Here is a 15,880-nt window from a genome sequence, read left to right on the forward strand (position 1 = left end):
GCACGGCCGCCCCTGAGGGCAGGCTCGCCCTCATCCTCGTCGCGACCGTCCCCGAGACCGAGCACCTCCTCGCCATCGTTCGTCTCGGGGCAGCACCCGACGCGGTGACCATCTTCCCCAAACACCCTCACATAGAGGGTTGACTCGCCATCGTACTTGAAGTGGAGGGCGCACCCCCAGCCCAAGCCGCGCGCGCGGCCGAACGTCTGCCAACCGCGGGCCAGGGCTATGTTGCCCGCGGCGGAAGTCGCGACTACAACCCAAGAGGCCTTGCTGCAGCAACCATCTGCCTGCAGCCAGAGTCCACCTGGACCAGAGGCTGGCAGCTCGTCGGCGAAGAAGCGCGGAAGTTGGAGCCAGTTGCCGGCCGGATTCTCCGACCAGACGACAAACTCCGGTGACACTTCCACCGTGTGGAAGCGCGGATGGGGGGGGTGCCACCAAAGCATGCATCCCCTCGTCAACTGGATCGCCACTGCTGGGACACCCCCCTCCGCGTGCCGCGGTGCCGCTCCGACAGTGGGTAGCGATAGGGGACGCGGCGTGCTTGCACGGACGGCCACATCCGCATTTGGGCGCCGGTGAGCCGGGTCCCTCGCGAGGGGCCTTTCCCTTCTCGGTGGCGGAGAACTTCCTTTGTGGCGCCATTGGTGGCACAGCAAGCAATGGAGCGAGGAAGAAGAAGCAAGCGAGCAAGGAAGAGATGGGAAACGGGGGCTCCGCCCCCGCCCCATTTATAGCAAGAGAAGTCCAAATTGCACCTCCCATGATTGCAGGTAATGATGGTTTCCCTTGCATGTCGCAGGGACTCGTCAAGTCGTGCAGTTGCCGATGCAGTGTGGGGAAGCGGAGACGCCCACGTCCAATCAGCTGCCACGCATCAACCGAGGCCGCAGGCTTTTGGGGGCCCGTGGTGCTCCGTACTTGACCCTTGGCTTCGCCACGAAGCCAAGACCGAGCACACCTTGGGCCTGGGGGCTACTGTCGGTGTTCTGGGAACGGGGGTCCCCAGACTTGCCTTCCTGCGGCCCACGGCATGGCTAAGCCAGCAAGTCGTACGACCCATCTTCACCAACAAGGCATCCAAGACCCTCACGAGGGTCCAAGCCTCGCGAGGCGGACGACACAAGACCTCCTCTGGAGTGGCCTAGTCGGGCTGGCTCACAAGGAGCGGAGATATTAGGGCGAGGCAAACCTCATGAGGCTCTCGTGACGTGAGCCATGACGATCGGCACCAGGCAGGCGCCAGCGCGCGCAGCGTCCTTGTTTCCTATTTGGTGCTAGGGAGGCCTGCGTAGGCGAGGAGTACCGAGGCATCAGGCAAAGGTTGCCATATCGGTGCAACAAGACCAAGACCAGAAAGACGGTAAGACAGAGGTCATCATGGAGCCCAAGACGGCGTCACCACCAGAGCCTTTGGTAGACGAAGACCAGTTTTGTCAGGATGGCTTGTACTAGCTGTCCCCCTTCAAATTAGCCCTCCGTTGTTGGCTCCCTTCCCGCTCAATATTTGGGAAGAGGATCAGGGCCTCTATAAATAGGACTAGCCACCACCATGGGTAGGGGAGGGATCCGGAAGATCATCCCTACACACACAAGTTAGCCAAGCACAAGAACACCTCAACCTCAGGAGGCTGTTTTTCCCCTTGTATTGTTCATCATCAGCCCAAGAGGCAATCCACCACCACCACACTGGAGTAGGGTATTACACCACAACGGTGGCCCGAACCAGTATAAATCTTGTTTCTTTCTGTGTTGCGAGTTCGTCGAGTTCGTCCGTGAGATCTTAGCGAGCTAGGGCGTAGATCGGTGGGAGGAAAAGACTTCACGCGCACCCCAGTGTTTGAAACTTAAGGGTTTGCCGGAACCCCACATCCGACACCTTGTGTGCTATCAAACGTCACAACATAACTGGGTGATCATAAAGATGCTCCACATGTATTTCCAAAGGTGTTTGTTGAGTTGGCATAGATCAAGATTAGAATTTGTCACTCCAAGTATCGGAGAGGTATCTCTGGGCCCTCTCGGTAATACACATCATAAGCTTGCAAGCAAATGACTAAGGAGTTAGTCACTAGGTGATGTATTACGAAACGATTAAAGAGACTTGCCGGTAACGAGATTGAACTAGGTATAGAGATACCGACGATCGGATACCGGGAAAGTAACATACTGAGGACAAAGGGAATTACATGTGTTGTCATAACGGTTCAACCAATAAAGATCTTCGTAGAATATGTAGGAGCCAATTTGAGCATCCAGGTTCCGCTATTTGTTATTGACCGGAGAGGTGTCTCAGTCATGTCTACATAGTTCTTGAACCCGTAGGGTCCGCACGCTTAACATTCGTTGACGATATAGTATTATATGAGTTATGTGATTTGGTGACCGAATGTTGTTTGGAGTCCCGGATGAGATCACAAACATGACAAGGAGTCTCAAAATGGTCGAGAGGTAAAGATTGATATATAGGATGATGGTATTTGGACACTAGAAGTGTTTCAGGAGGTACCAGTTACTTATTGGGTCACCGGAAGGGGTGCTAGGCAGCCCTGGTAGGTTTTTGAGCCTTATGGGCCAAAGGGGGAAGAGCACACCCGCCCACAAGGGGCCGGTGTGCCCCTCTACCCCCTGCCCACGCACCAAAGGAGGGATGGAAGGAAAGGGGAGGCGCCCTAAGGCGGCCATCTCCCTTTCCTTTCCCCCTCATGTCCAAATAAGGAAAGGGGGCGCAGGGCAAGGCAGCAACCCTAGGGCTGCCGCCAGGTCTCTTGGAGCGCCCTAGGGGCTGCCTCCACCCCTCCCACCTATATATATGCAGGGAGGGGGTGCCAAACAAGGACACAACATTGTCTCAGCTGTGTGCATCGCCCCTATCCACCGTTCACACCCCGGTCATATTTTCATAGTGCTTAGGCGAAGCCCTGTGGAGATAACTTCACCATAACCATCACCACGCCATCATGTTGCCGGAACTCATCTACTACCTCGCCGTCTTGCTGGATCAAGGAGGCGGAAGACGTCACCAAGCTGAACGTGTGCAGAACACGGAGGTGCCGTACATTCGATACTTGATCGGTTGGAGCACGAAGAAGTTCGACTACATCAACCGCGTTGTTAAATGCTTCCACTTACGGTGTACGAGGGTATGTAGACACACTCTCCCCCTCATTGCTATGTATATCCATGGATAGATCATTGTGTGTGCGTATAATTTTTTTTGTTTTCCATGCAACATTCCCCAATAGTGGCATCATGAGCCAGGTCTATGTGTAGATGATATGCATGAGTAGAACAAAAAGAGTTGTGGGCGGTGATAGTCATATTGCATACCACCAGCGTCTTATTTTGTTTCAGCGGTATTGTGGGATGAAGCAGCCGGACCAACCTTACATGTCCACGCACATGAGACCGGTTCCACCTACTGACATGCAACTAGTTTTGCATAAAGGTGGCTGGCGGGTGTCTATTTCTCCTACTTTAGTTGAATACAATTTGACTGTGGCTGGTCCTTGAAGAAGGTTAAAACAACAAACTTGATGAATCACCATTGTGGTTATATGCGTAGGTAAGAATGGTTCTTACTAGAAGCCCGTAGCAGCCACGTAAAACTTGCAACAACAAAGTAGAGGACGTCTAACTTGTTTTTGCAGGGCATGTTGTGATATGATGTGGTCAACACATGATGTGCTAAACATTATTGTATGAATTGATCATGTTTTGTAAGTTATCGATAACCGGCAGGAGCCTTATGGTTGTCTCTTTATTGCATGAAATGCAAACGCCATGTAATTGCTTTACTTTATTGTTATGCATTAGAAATAGTTGTAGAAGCAATAGTTGGTGATACCACCACGACGCAATGATGGAGATCAAGGTGTCGAGCCGGTGACGATGGAGATGATGACGATGCTTTGGAGATGGAGATCAAAAGCATGAGATGATGATGGCCATATCATGCCACATATTTTGATTGCATGTGATGTTTATCTTTTATGCATCTTATTTTTCTTAGTACGGCGGTAGCATTATAAGATGATCCCTTCACTAAATTTCAAGGTAAAAGTGTTCTCCCTGAGTATGCACCGTTGCTACAGTTTGTCGTTTCGAGACACTACGTGATGATCGGGTGTGATAGACTCTACGTTCACATACAACGGGTGTAAGCTAGATTTACACATGCGGAATACTTGGGTTAAACTTGATGAGCCTAGCAAGTACACACATGGCCTCGGAACACTGGAGACCGAAAGGTGGAACATGAGTCATACAGTAGATATGATCAACATAGAGATGTTCACCACTGATGATTACCACATCTCACGTGATGATCGGACATGGGTTAGTTGATATGGATCATGTATCACTTAGACAATTTGAGGGATGTTGATTTAAGTGGGAGTTCATTAGTAATTTGATTAATTGAACTTAATTTATCATGGACTTAGTCCTGATAGTATTTGCAAATCTATGTTGTAGATCAATAGCTCACGATATAGCTCCCTTATTTTTTGATATGTTCCTAAAGAAAAATAAGTTGAAAGATGATAGTAGCAATGATGCGTATTGGGTGTGTGATCTGAGGATTATCCTCATTGCTGCATAGAAGAATTATGTCCTTGATGCACCGCTGGGTCACAGACCTATTATAGGAGCAGATGCAGACGTTATGAACATTTGTCAAGCTCGATATGATGACTACTTAATAGTTTGGTGCACCATGCTTTACGGCTTAGAATCGGGACTTCAAAAACATTATGAATGCCAGAAAGCATATGGGACGTTCTAAGAGCTGAAATTGGTATTTTAGACTCATGCCCGTGTCGAGAGGTATGAGACCTCTAACAAGTACTTTGTCTACAAGATGGAGGAGAATATCTCAACTAGTGAGCATGTGCTCAGAATGTCTGGGTACTACAAACGCTTGAATCAAGTGGGAGTTAATCTTCTAGATAAGATATTGATTGACAAAGTTCTCTAGTCACTATCACCAAGCTACTAGAACTTCGTGGTGAACTATAATATGCAAGGGATGATGAAAATGATTCTCGAGCTCTTCGCGATGCTGAAATCGGTGAAGGTAGGAATCAAGAAAGTGCATCAAGTGTTGTTGGTTAAAAAGACCACTAGTTTCTAGAAAAAGGGCAAGGGAAAGAAAGGGAACTTCGAGAAGAATGGAAAGCAAGTTGCCACTCCCATGAAGAAGCCCAAAGTTGGACCCAAGACTGAAACTGAGTGCCTCTACTGCAAAGGAAATGGTCACTGAAAGTGGAACTGCCTCAAATACTTGGTGGATAAGAAGGATGGCAAAGTGAACAAAGGTATATTTGATATACATGTTATTGATGTGTACCTTACTAGTATTCATAGTAGCCCCTGAGTATTTGATACCGGTTCAGTTGCTAAGGTTAGTAACTCGAAACATGAGTTGCAGAATAAACATAGACTAGTTAAGGGCAAGGTGACGGCGAGTGTTGGACGTAATTCCAAGGTTGATACGATCACCATCGCACACTCCCTCTACCTTCGGGATTAGTGTTGAACCTAAATAAATGTTATTTGGTGTTTGCGTTGAGCATGAATATGATTTGATCATGTTTATTGCAATACCATTATTCATTTAAGTCAGAGAATAATTGTTGTTCTGTTTACATGAATAAAACCTTCTATGGTCATACACCTAATTTAAATGGTTTATTGAATCTCGATCGTAATGATACACATATTCATGATATTGATGACAAAAGATACAAAGTTGATAATGATAGTGCAACATATTTGTGGCACTGCCGTTTAGGTCATATTGGTGTAAAGCACATGAAGAAACTCCATGTCGTGGGACCGAGTCTGACAGTAGAGTAGGGGGTACGTAGGAGGAGGCAGGATCCTAGCTACAGCAAGATTGTACACACAGATTTACGAGTTCAGGCCCCTCTCGGAGGAGGTAAAAGCCCTATGTCTCGGTGCCGCAGAGGCTGGTTGACTGGATGTGTGTTGAAGTTACAGGGGGTGCGAACCCTTGTGCCAGAGGAGGGGTGGCTTATATAGAGTGCGCCAGGACCCTCCCAGCCCTAAGTTACACAGGGTTCAGTGTGAGTTAAGACTGGGACGTTACTGGTAATGCCTGCTATTAATGATCTTTATGATGATGGAGTGAATGCCTAACCGTTGCCATCCTGGGGTGACTCTAGGCCTTCTGAACTCCGAGTGATTCTTTGTATGGTCGAGTGATATTACTATGGTCGAGTGGAATTGGGATATCCGAGTGGAATCACATGTCAAGTGGATTGTACCTCAGGGTGATTTCAGTCGATATCTTTTGTTGTACTTTGAATGTATTTGACTCTAGGGCAGTGTCCTTGGATAGGGTCTCTAGGTCAGGCCTAAGACGCTACCCTAGCTACATGTCATCATCATTAGCCCCCGAATGGATTGAGGATCGAGTGGAGGAGGGTTGAAGTTGGTTCCGACCCGATTCAATGTCTCAAAGGCATTTCTTCAAGGACTTAGGAGCATACTGGTACTTTAACCCTACATCAGTCGCCTTGATCGATTCTGGCTTCTAAGATTACCGAGTGAATTATGTTGCGTATCTTTGAGTATATTGGGATGTGATATCTTTGATGCGATTGACTGCTCTGCGGTTCCTGAATCTCGCAGGATTCGAAATTTTGGAGAAGCGCGCGGGATGGGGCATGGCGCAGTAAGCGGAGCGAGTAGATAGGGACTCCTTGATCTTTGCACCGCCTTTTTCGCCACGTATCAAGCCAGTGCCTGTTAAGAGATGAGATCGGATCGCTCGGGCCCATGTGTCAGCCACTCAGAAGCGGGTCCATAAAAAGCGTCGTTGCCAATGCGAAGCACTGTGCACTCCGTTCGTCCCCCTTTGTCTCCGCTTCTTTTCCTCGTTTCTTCCTGCTCTCTACGCCTCCGCCCGACCCGCTCAAGGTCCGCCACCATGGTGAAGGACAAGACCGCAACCTTGGAGCGCGTGAAGAAGGTGACGAGGACAGTCAAGGGAAAGAATATGATGAGGGGGTCATCGTCGCGGTCCGGTCTGCCGCCTGGTTGGATCCAGGGGGACTGGATCCGCTCACCATCGTGAAGGAAGACCTGGAGAATCTCTATCGAGACCTCGATCCTAAGTCACACTGATCTAGCATGTAACACATCATATCACCTTGCGGACTCACGCACGGTATCCCCACGGGTGCCACCTTACCTGGCCCGGGACCATTTGCGCCTTTTGGCTCACGTATATGATAGTGTAGCTAGCATCTATATGACAGAGAACCCGGGCCGACATGACTAGTCGTAAACTCAAAGTGGAACTAACTTATAGGGACAGGCATACATGACCCAGCAACGAATGTGTTGATCATCAACGTATGAACCCAAGTCATAGCAAGATATAAGGACTTAAAGGAACAATGCGTGACATTTCCCCGAAGGGACAAACACAAGAACAAAGAAGGACACATGCTGGCGAACCTAAGTGTTCCGGAGCATTAGCAAGCTACCAAGCTCAGTGGAAGCACCAGGAGACATTTCCCCATAAGAGAGGCTACCAAGAATAAACAACTAGGTTGTTAGATCCCACACATAGCAATACACGTTACATGTACACATAACATGCAAGTATGTGTTGTACAACATGGCATCACAACATAACTCAACAACTCATATAGATAAAGGCCTAGAAGAGCCACATAGCATTTATTACAAATAGGGGTCACATGACCCAACATACAGAGCATACAAGCAACAAAAGCATAACATCTCTGAGTACAGACAACTACAAATGAAAAAGGCTGAGAAGCCTGACTATCTACAAGACCCTCCCAAGGGTACAAGATCGTAGCTGAGGCAACAAGCTAAACGTCAAAGTCCACGCGGAACTACTAGTGAGACTGATGTCTCTCTGCAAAAACATAAATTAAGCAAACGCGAGTACAAATGTACCCAACAAGACTTACATCAGAACTATCTACATATGCATAAGTATCAACAAAGGGGTGGTGGAGTTTAACTACAGCAAGCCAGCTTTGACTCAGTGGCTATACTGTACTACGAGCACTTCCTTTGAGGTGGCGCACATCAGTCCACATATTCACCATAGCAATACACCACTATGGATCCGCTCCCGTCTCCCTACGAGAATGCCATCCATAGCACTCACTCTTATCTTCCGCATTTTAGAGTATCCACTTTCACTTGTCTATGAACTGCATAAGCAACCCAGTAGTCCATTACCGCGGACACGGCTATTCGAATAGATCATGTTAACCCTGCAGGGGTGTACTTCTTCACACACGCTCTCGCCACTTACCACCATGTACATGTCATGTATCTCGGTAACCTTCAAGTGGAAGCCTGGCAAGGGTGTCGGCCACGACCTGACTAACCACGCAAGTCTCTAGTCCAGGTTTATCGCCTATTCAGGTTCCATCCGCAGGGAGTCCAGCCGAGGTTTCCACTATGGCCCCGAACGATGTGTGCAGGATTCCCGAGCCCACCAAACGGGTGCCCCGGTACACCGTGCCACGAGCCTACTACATCACAGACTACAAACACCAGAAACTACTTGCAACTCCTGGACAGAGGACAGGGGGGTTAATAAGTCGAGAGTGCTTGGAGTGACCAGAGCCCAATATGTGGTAGCAACTGTCTTGGATTACAAACACATAACTCATTTCCTGAGGACGGTTTCAATGAGACAACCCACCATGTACTCCTACATGGCCTCTTGCTACCTCTTGAGCACTGCGTTGGTTTTCCCCGAAGAGGAAGGGATGATGTAGCAAAGTAGCGTAAGTATTTCCCTCAGTTTTTGAGAACCAAGGTATCAATCCAGTAGGAGGCTACGCACGAGTCCCTCATACCTGCACAAAACAAATAAATCCTCGCAACCAACGCAAATAGGGGTTGTCAATCCCTATAAGGCCACTTACGAGAGTGAGATCTGATAGATATGATAAGATAATATTTTTGGTATTTTTATGATAAAGATGCAATGTAAAATAAAGGCAAAGTAAATAGCAAAGGAAATAACTAAGTAGTAGGAGCTTAGTATGATGAAGATAGACCCGGGGGCCATAGGTTTCACTAGTGGCTTCTCTCGAGAGCATAAGTATTCCACGGAGGGTGAACAAATTACTATTGAGCAATTGACAGAATTGAGCATAGTTATGAGAATATCTAGGTATGATCATGTATATAGGCATCACGTCCGAGACAAGTAGACCGACTCCTGCCTGCATCTACTACTATTACTCCACTCATCGACCGCTATACAACATGCATCTAGAGTATTAAGTTAAAAACAGAGTAACGCCTTAAGCAAGATGACATGATGTAGAGGGATAGACTCATGCAATATGAAGAAAACCCCATCTTGTTATCCTCGATGTCAACAATACAATACGTGCCTTGCTGCCCCTACTGTCACTGGGAAAGGACACCGCAAGATTGTACCCAAAGCTAAGCACTTCTCCCATTGCAAGAAAGATCAATCTAGTAGGCCAAACCAAACTGATAATTCGAAGAGACTTCCAAAGATAACCAATCATACATAAAAGAATTCAGAGAAGATTCAAATATTATTCATATATAGACTTGATCGTAAACCCACAATTCATCGGTCCCAACAAACACACCACAAAAAGAAGATTACATCGAATAGTTCTCCACAAGAGAGGGGGAGAACATTGTATTGAGATCCAAAAAGAGAGAAGAAGCCACCTAGCTACTAACTATGGACCCGTAGGTCTGAAGTAAACTACTCACACTTCATCGGAGGGGCTATGGTGTTGATGTAGAAGCCCTCCGTGATCGATGCCCTCTCCGGCGGAGCTCCAGAACAGGCCCCAAGATGGGATCTCGTGGATACAGAAAGTTACGGCGGTGGAATTAGGGTTTTGGCTCTGTATCTGATCATTTGGGGGTATGTAGGTATATGTAGGAGGAAGGAGGGGGCCCATGAGGGTGGAGGGCACGCCTGGGGGGGGTAGGCGCGCCCCTACCTCGTGGCCTCCTCTTTTCTTTCTTGACGTAGGGTCCAAGTCTCCCGGGTCTTTTTCGTTGAGAAAATCACATTCTCGAAGGTTTCATTCCGTTTGGACTCCGTTTAATATTCATTTTCTTCGAAACCCTAAAATAGGCAAACACAACAATTCTAGGCTGGGCCTTCGGTTAATAGGTTAGTCCCAAAAATAATATAAAAGTGTAAAATAAAGCCCAATAATGTCCAAAACAGTAGATAATATAGCATGGAGCAATAAAAAATTATAGATACGTTGGAGACGTATCAAGCATCCCCAAGCTTAATTCCTGCTCCTCCTCAAGTAGGTAAATGATAAAAACAGATTTTTTGATGCGGAGTGCTACTTGGCATAATTTTAATATAATTCTTCTTAATTGTGGTATGAATATTCAGATATGAAAGATTCAAGACAAAAGTTTAATATTGACATAAAAATAATAATACTTCAAGCATACTAACAAAGCAATTATGTCTTCTCAAAATAACATGGCCAAAGAAAGTTATCCCTACAAAATCATATAGTCTGGCTATGCTCCATCTTCACCACACAAAATATTTAAATCATGCAAAACCCCGATGACAAGCCAAGCAATTGTTTCATACTTTTGACATTCTCAAAACTTTTTCAATTTTCACGCAATACATGAGCGTGAGCCATGGACATAGCACTATAGGTGGAATAGAATGGTGGTTGTGGAGAAGAGCAAAAAGGGAGAAGATAGTCTCACATCAACTAGGCGTATCAACAGGCTATGGAGATGCCCATCAATAGATATCAATGTGAGTGAGTAGGGATTGCCATGCAACGGATGCGTTAGAGCTATAAGTATATGAAAGCTCAAAAAGAAACTAAGTGGGTGTGCATCCAACTTGCTTGCTCATGAAGACCTAGGGCATTTTGAGGAAGCCCATCATAGGAATATACAAGCCAAGTTCTATAATGAAAAATTCCCACTAGTATATGAAAGTGATAACATGAGAGACTCTCTACTATGAATATCATGGTGCTACTTTGAAGCACAAGTGTGGTAAAAAGGATAGTAACATTGCCCCTTCTCTTTTTTTCTCTCATTTTTTATATATATTTTTTATTTTTTTATTTGGGCCTTCTCTCTTTTATGGCCTCTTTTTTTATTTGGGCTTCTTTGGCCTCTTTTTTTTCGTCCGGAGTCTCATCCCGACTTGTGGGGGAATCATAGTCTCCATCATCCTTTCCTCACTGGGACAATGCTCTAATAATGATGATCATCACACTTTTATTTTTCTTACAACTCAACAATTACAAATCGATACTTAGAACAAGATATGACTCTATATGAATGCCTTCGGCGGTGTACCGGGATATGCAATGATGCATGAGTGACATGTATGAAAGAATTATGAATGGTGGCTTTGCCACAAATACGATGTCAACTACATGATCATGCTAAGCAAATATGACAATGATGGAGTGTGTCATGAAAAACAGAACGGTGGAAAGTTGCATGGCAATATATCTCGGAATGTCTATGGAAATGCCATAATAGGTAGGTATGGTGGCTGTTTTGAGGAAGGTATATGGTGGGTGTATGATACTGGCAAAGGGTGCGCGGTATTAGAGAGGCTAGCAAAGGTGGAAGGGTGAGAGTGCGTATAATCCATGGACTCAACATTAGTCATAAAGAACTCATATACTTATTGCAAAAATCTACAAGTTATCAAAGCAAAGTATTACGCGCATGCTCCTAGGGAGATAGATTGGTAGGAAAAGACCATCGCTCGTCCCCGACCGCCACTCATAAGGAAGACAATCAAAAAATAAATCATGCTTCGACTTCATCACATAACGGTTCACCATACGTGCATGCTACGGGAATCACAAACTTTAACACAAGTATTTCTCAAATTCACAACTACTCAACTAGCATAACTTTAATATCACCATCTTCATATCTCAAAACAATTATCAAGCATCAAACTTCTCATAGTATTCAACACACTCATAAGAAAGTTCTATTATTAATCTTGTATACCAAGCATATTAACTTTAAGCAAATTACCGTGCTATTTAAGACTCTCAAAATAATCTAAGTGAAGCATGAGAGATCAATAGTTTCTATAAAACAAATCCACCAACGTCCTCTAAAATATATAAGTGAAGTACTAGAGCAAAACTATATAACTCAAAAGATATAAGCGAAGCACATAGAGTATTCTAACAAATTCCAAATCATGTATGGATCTCTCAAAAGGTGTGTACAGAAAGGATGATTGTGGTAAACTAAAAATCAAAGACTCAAATAATACAAGACGCTCCAAGCAAAACACATATCATGTGGCGAATAAAAATATATCTCCAAGTAAAGTTACCGATAGAAGTAGACGAAAGAGGGGATGCCTTCCGGGGCATCCCCAAGCTTTGGCTTTTAGGTGTCCTTAGATTATCTTGGGGGTGCCATGGGCATCCCCAAGATTAGGCTCTTGCCACTCCTTGTTCCATAATCCATCAAATCTTTACCCAAAACTTGAAAACTTCACAACACAAAACTTAGTAGAAAATCTCGTGAGCTCCGTTAGCGAAAGAAAATAAAAGACCACTTCAAGGTACTGTAATGAACTAATTCTTTATTTATATTGGTGTTATACCTACTTTATTCCAACTTCTCTATGGTTTATAAACTATTTTACTAACCATAGATTCAAAAAAAAAGCAAACAACACACGAAAAATAGAATCTGTCAAAAACAGAACAGTCTGTAGTAATCTGTACCTAGTGCAAGATCTGGAACCCAAAAAATTCTAAAATAAATTTCTGGACGTGAGGAATTTATCTATTAATCATATTCAAAAAAAATTAACTAAATGGAAATTTCGAAATAAAAATGGCAGTAGTTCTCGTGAGCGCTAAAGTTTCTGTTTTTTACAGCAAGTTCAACAAGACTTTCCCCAAGTCTTCCCAACGGTTCTACTTGGCAAAAACACTAATTAAACAAAAAAACACAACCAAAACAGAGTATAGATAAATTATTTATTACTAAACAGGATCAAAAAGCAAGGAATAAAAATAAAATTGGGTTGCCTCCCAACAAGCAATATCATTTAACGCCCCTAGCTAGGCATAACAAGCAAGAATAGATCTAGGTATTGCCATCTTTGGTAGGCAATCCATAAGTGGCTCTCATAATAGATTCATAAGGTAATTTAATTTTCTTTCTAGGAAAGTGTTCCATGACTTTCCTTAATGGAAATTGGAATCTAATATTTCCTTCCTTCATATCAATAATTGCACCAATCGTTCTAAGGAAAGGTCTACCAAGAATAATTGGACATGAAGGATTGCAATCTATGTCAAGAACAATAAAATCTACGGGCACATAATTCCTATTTGCAACAATAAGAACATCATTAATTCTTCCCATAGGTTTCTTAATAGTGGAATCCGCAAGGTGCAAGTTTAGAGAGCAATCATCAAAATCACGGAAACCTAACAAATCACACAAAGTTTTTGGAATCGTGGAAACACTAGCACCCAAATCACATAAAGCATAGCATTCATGATCTTTAATTTTAATTTTAATAGTTGGTTCCCACTCATCATAAAGTTTTCTAGGGATAGAAACTTCCAATTCAAGTTTTTCTTCATAAGATTGCATCAAGGCATCAACGATATGTTTAGTAAACACTTTATTTTGACTATAAGCGTGAGGAGAATTTAGCACGGATTGCAACAAGGAAATACAATCAATCAAAGAGCAATTTTCATAGTTAAATTCCTTGAAATCCATAATAGTGGGTCTAGCAACATCTAGGGTTTTAATGTCTTCAATCCCACTTTTATCAAATTTAGCATCAAGATCAACAAATTTCGAACTCTTGGAATGCCTTCTAGGTAAAGGTGGATCATATTCAGTCCCATCATTATCAAGATTCATATTGCAAAACAAAGATTTAATAGGGGACACATCAATAACTTTTAGATCTTCATCTTTATTTTCATAGGAACTAGAAGAACACGCTCTTATAAAGGCATCTTTCTTAGCATGCATCCTAGCGGTTCTTTCTTTGCACTCATCAATGGAAATTCTCATGGCTTTGAGAGACTCACTGATATCATGCTTAGGTGGAATAGATCTACGTTTCAAAGAATCAACATCAAGAGAAATTCTATCAACGTTCCTAGACAAATCATCAATCTTAAGCAATTTTTCTTCAATCATAGCATTAAAATTCTTTTGCGAAGTAATGAATTCTTTAATATTAGATTCAAAATGAGAGGGCATCTTATTATAATTTCCATAAGAATTGTTGTACGAATTACCATAATTATTAGAGGAATTACTAGGATGTCATAGCCCTAGCTTAGCCTTTGCTTGTCCTTGCATGATCATCATGTCATCATGTTAAATTTTCTGAGAAAGTTGAAATGGGGATGACAGAAACCCCCAGCACCACTTAAACCAATTAGGGTTACTAAAAATACTTTTTCAATGAACCTGAAATGCCCTTCTAAAATGTTCATCATCTTTGCCTTGGTCTAGAACCTCTGTCAAAAATGGTTCACATTTTTCTAGGACAACATGGGGTCACTGAATTAAATCATATGTTATTTGAATTTGGGCATTTAAACGCTAATAAATATTTTAAATGCCCAAGTAATCCTAAACTGAAATGTTCCATGTTGGATATATTCTATACAATGGGCATGTGCAGTTTGGTGATTTTTTAAAGGGTCTAGGTATTTTGAGAAAAGCCACAAAGATTACAGAAAAATAGAAAACCGAGACAAAAAGTAGAGAGAGAGAGAGAGAGAGAGAGAGAAACCTACCTGGCCCAGCTTTCTGCACCTGTTGTAGCCCACCAGGCAGCCCAGCTGGACAGCCCAGCCCACCAGCGCCTCCCTGTCGCCTTCCTCCTCGCGCCAGAAGGCGAGGGCGTGTGGCCACCTGATGAGGACATCAATACAATTGTTACACCCACAGCCCCTGCTGCTATACATACTGGACCAATTACTAGAGCTCGTGCACGCCAACTAAATTACCAGGTACTTCCGTTTCTTGGTAATGATTCTAATGTTCATGAGAATATGATGCTGCCTAAATTGGATACATTTGTTTTGCTTACAAATGAAGGGCCTAGCTTGGAGAAGGATGAACATTGGAGCAAGAACAAGCATGGAGATGATGGCATGCGCAAGGGGAACAAGAACGGAGTTACAAGTGATGATTTCAGGACTTTGAAGCCACCATAATGGGTGCATCAAGCCTTGGACGAAATATACAAGATGCCACTTCATAAATTTCGTCCCGAGGCTATTTTAGGTGCTGCGTCACCTTATTATTGGGCCAGGCCCATGTAATTTCGAAATACATAAGTATAGGCTATTTTTAGAGTCCGTATGTGTGGGGAAACAAGAGATAGGGTTGATTTCGGACCCCTCCACCAAGGGCCACGAAATTCCCCCCTCTTCCTCCATATATACAGCCATTAGGGCATCGTTTAGACTTTGGGTTTTGTTTAGATTAAAAGTTCGTCATAGCTACAACTTCGCGTACTTCATTTGTGTTCAACGACCAGACAAAGGCGTCACAGAACCCCACCTTGATCAATAAAGCTTTCATCTTATATTCGCAATATCCAGATTGCAATCTCAGTTTCTTGCTTGTTCTTCGTTTGCTCGCAGGAAACAGACCCTCGTGGTCAGGTTGATCGTGCTCCGGCGTGGTCAATAACCTCTCGGAGTTGGTTTAGCGATTGCTAAGGCGCGACGTCCTCGCACGTTCGTAGTCGGATCGTCAAAGTCGACTGCCACCAAAGCGATATCCATCATCTCATCGAAAGATGAGACACCTTTGCCTCTAT

Source organism: Triticum dicoccoides, chromosome 1A (genome assembly GCF_002162155.2).
Source record: "Triticum dicoccoides isolate Atlit2015 ecotype Zavitan chromosome 1A, WEW_v2.0, whole genome shotgun sequence".
In the NCBI taxonomy this organism is placed as follows: domain Eukaryota; kingdom Viridiplantae; phylum Streptophyta; class Magnoliopsida; order Poales; family Poaceae; genus Triticum; species Triticum dicoccoides.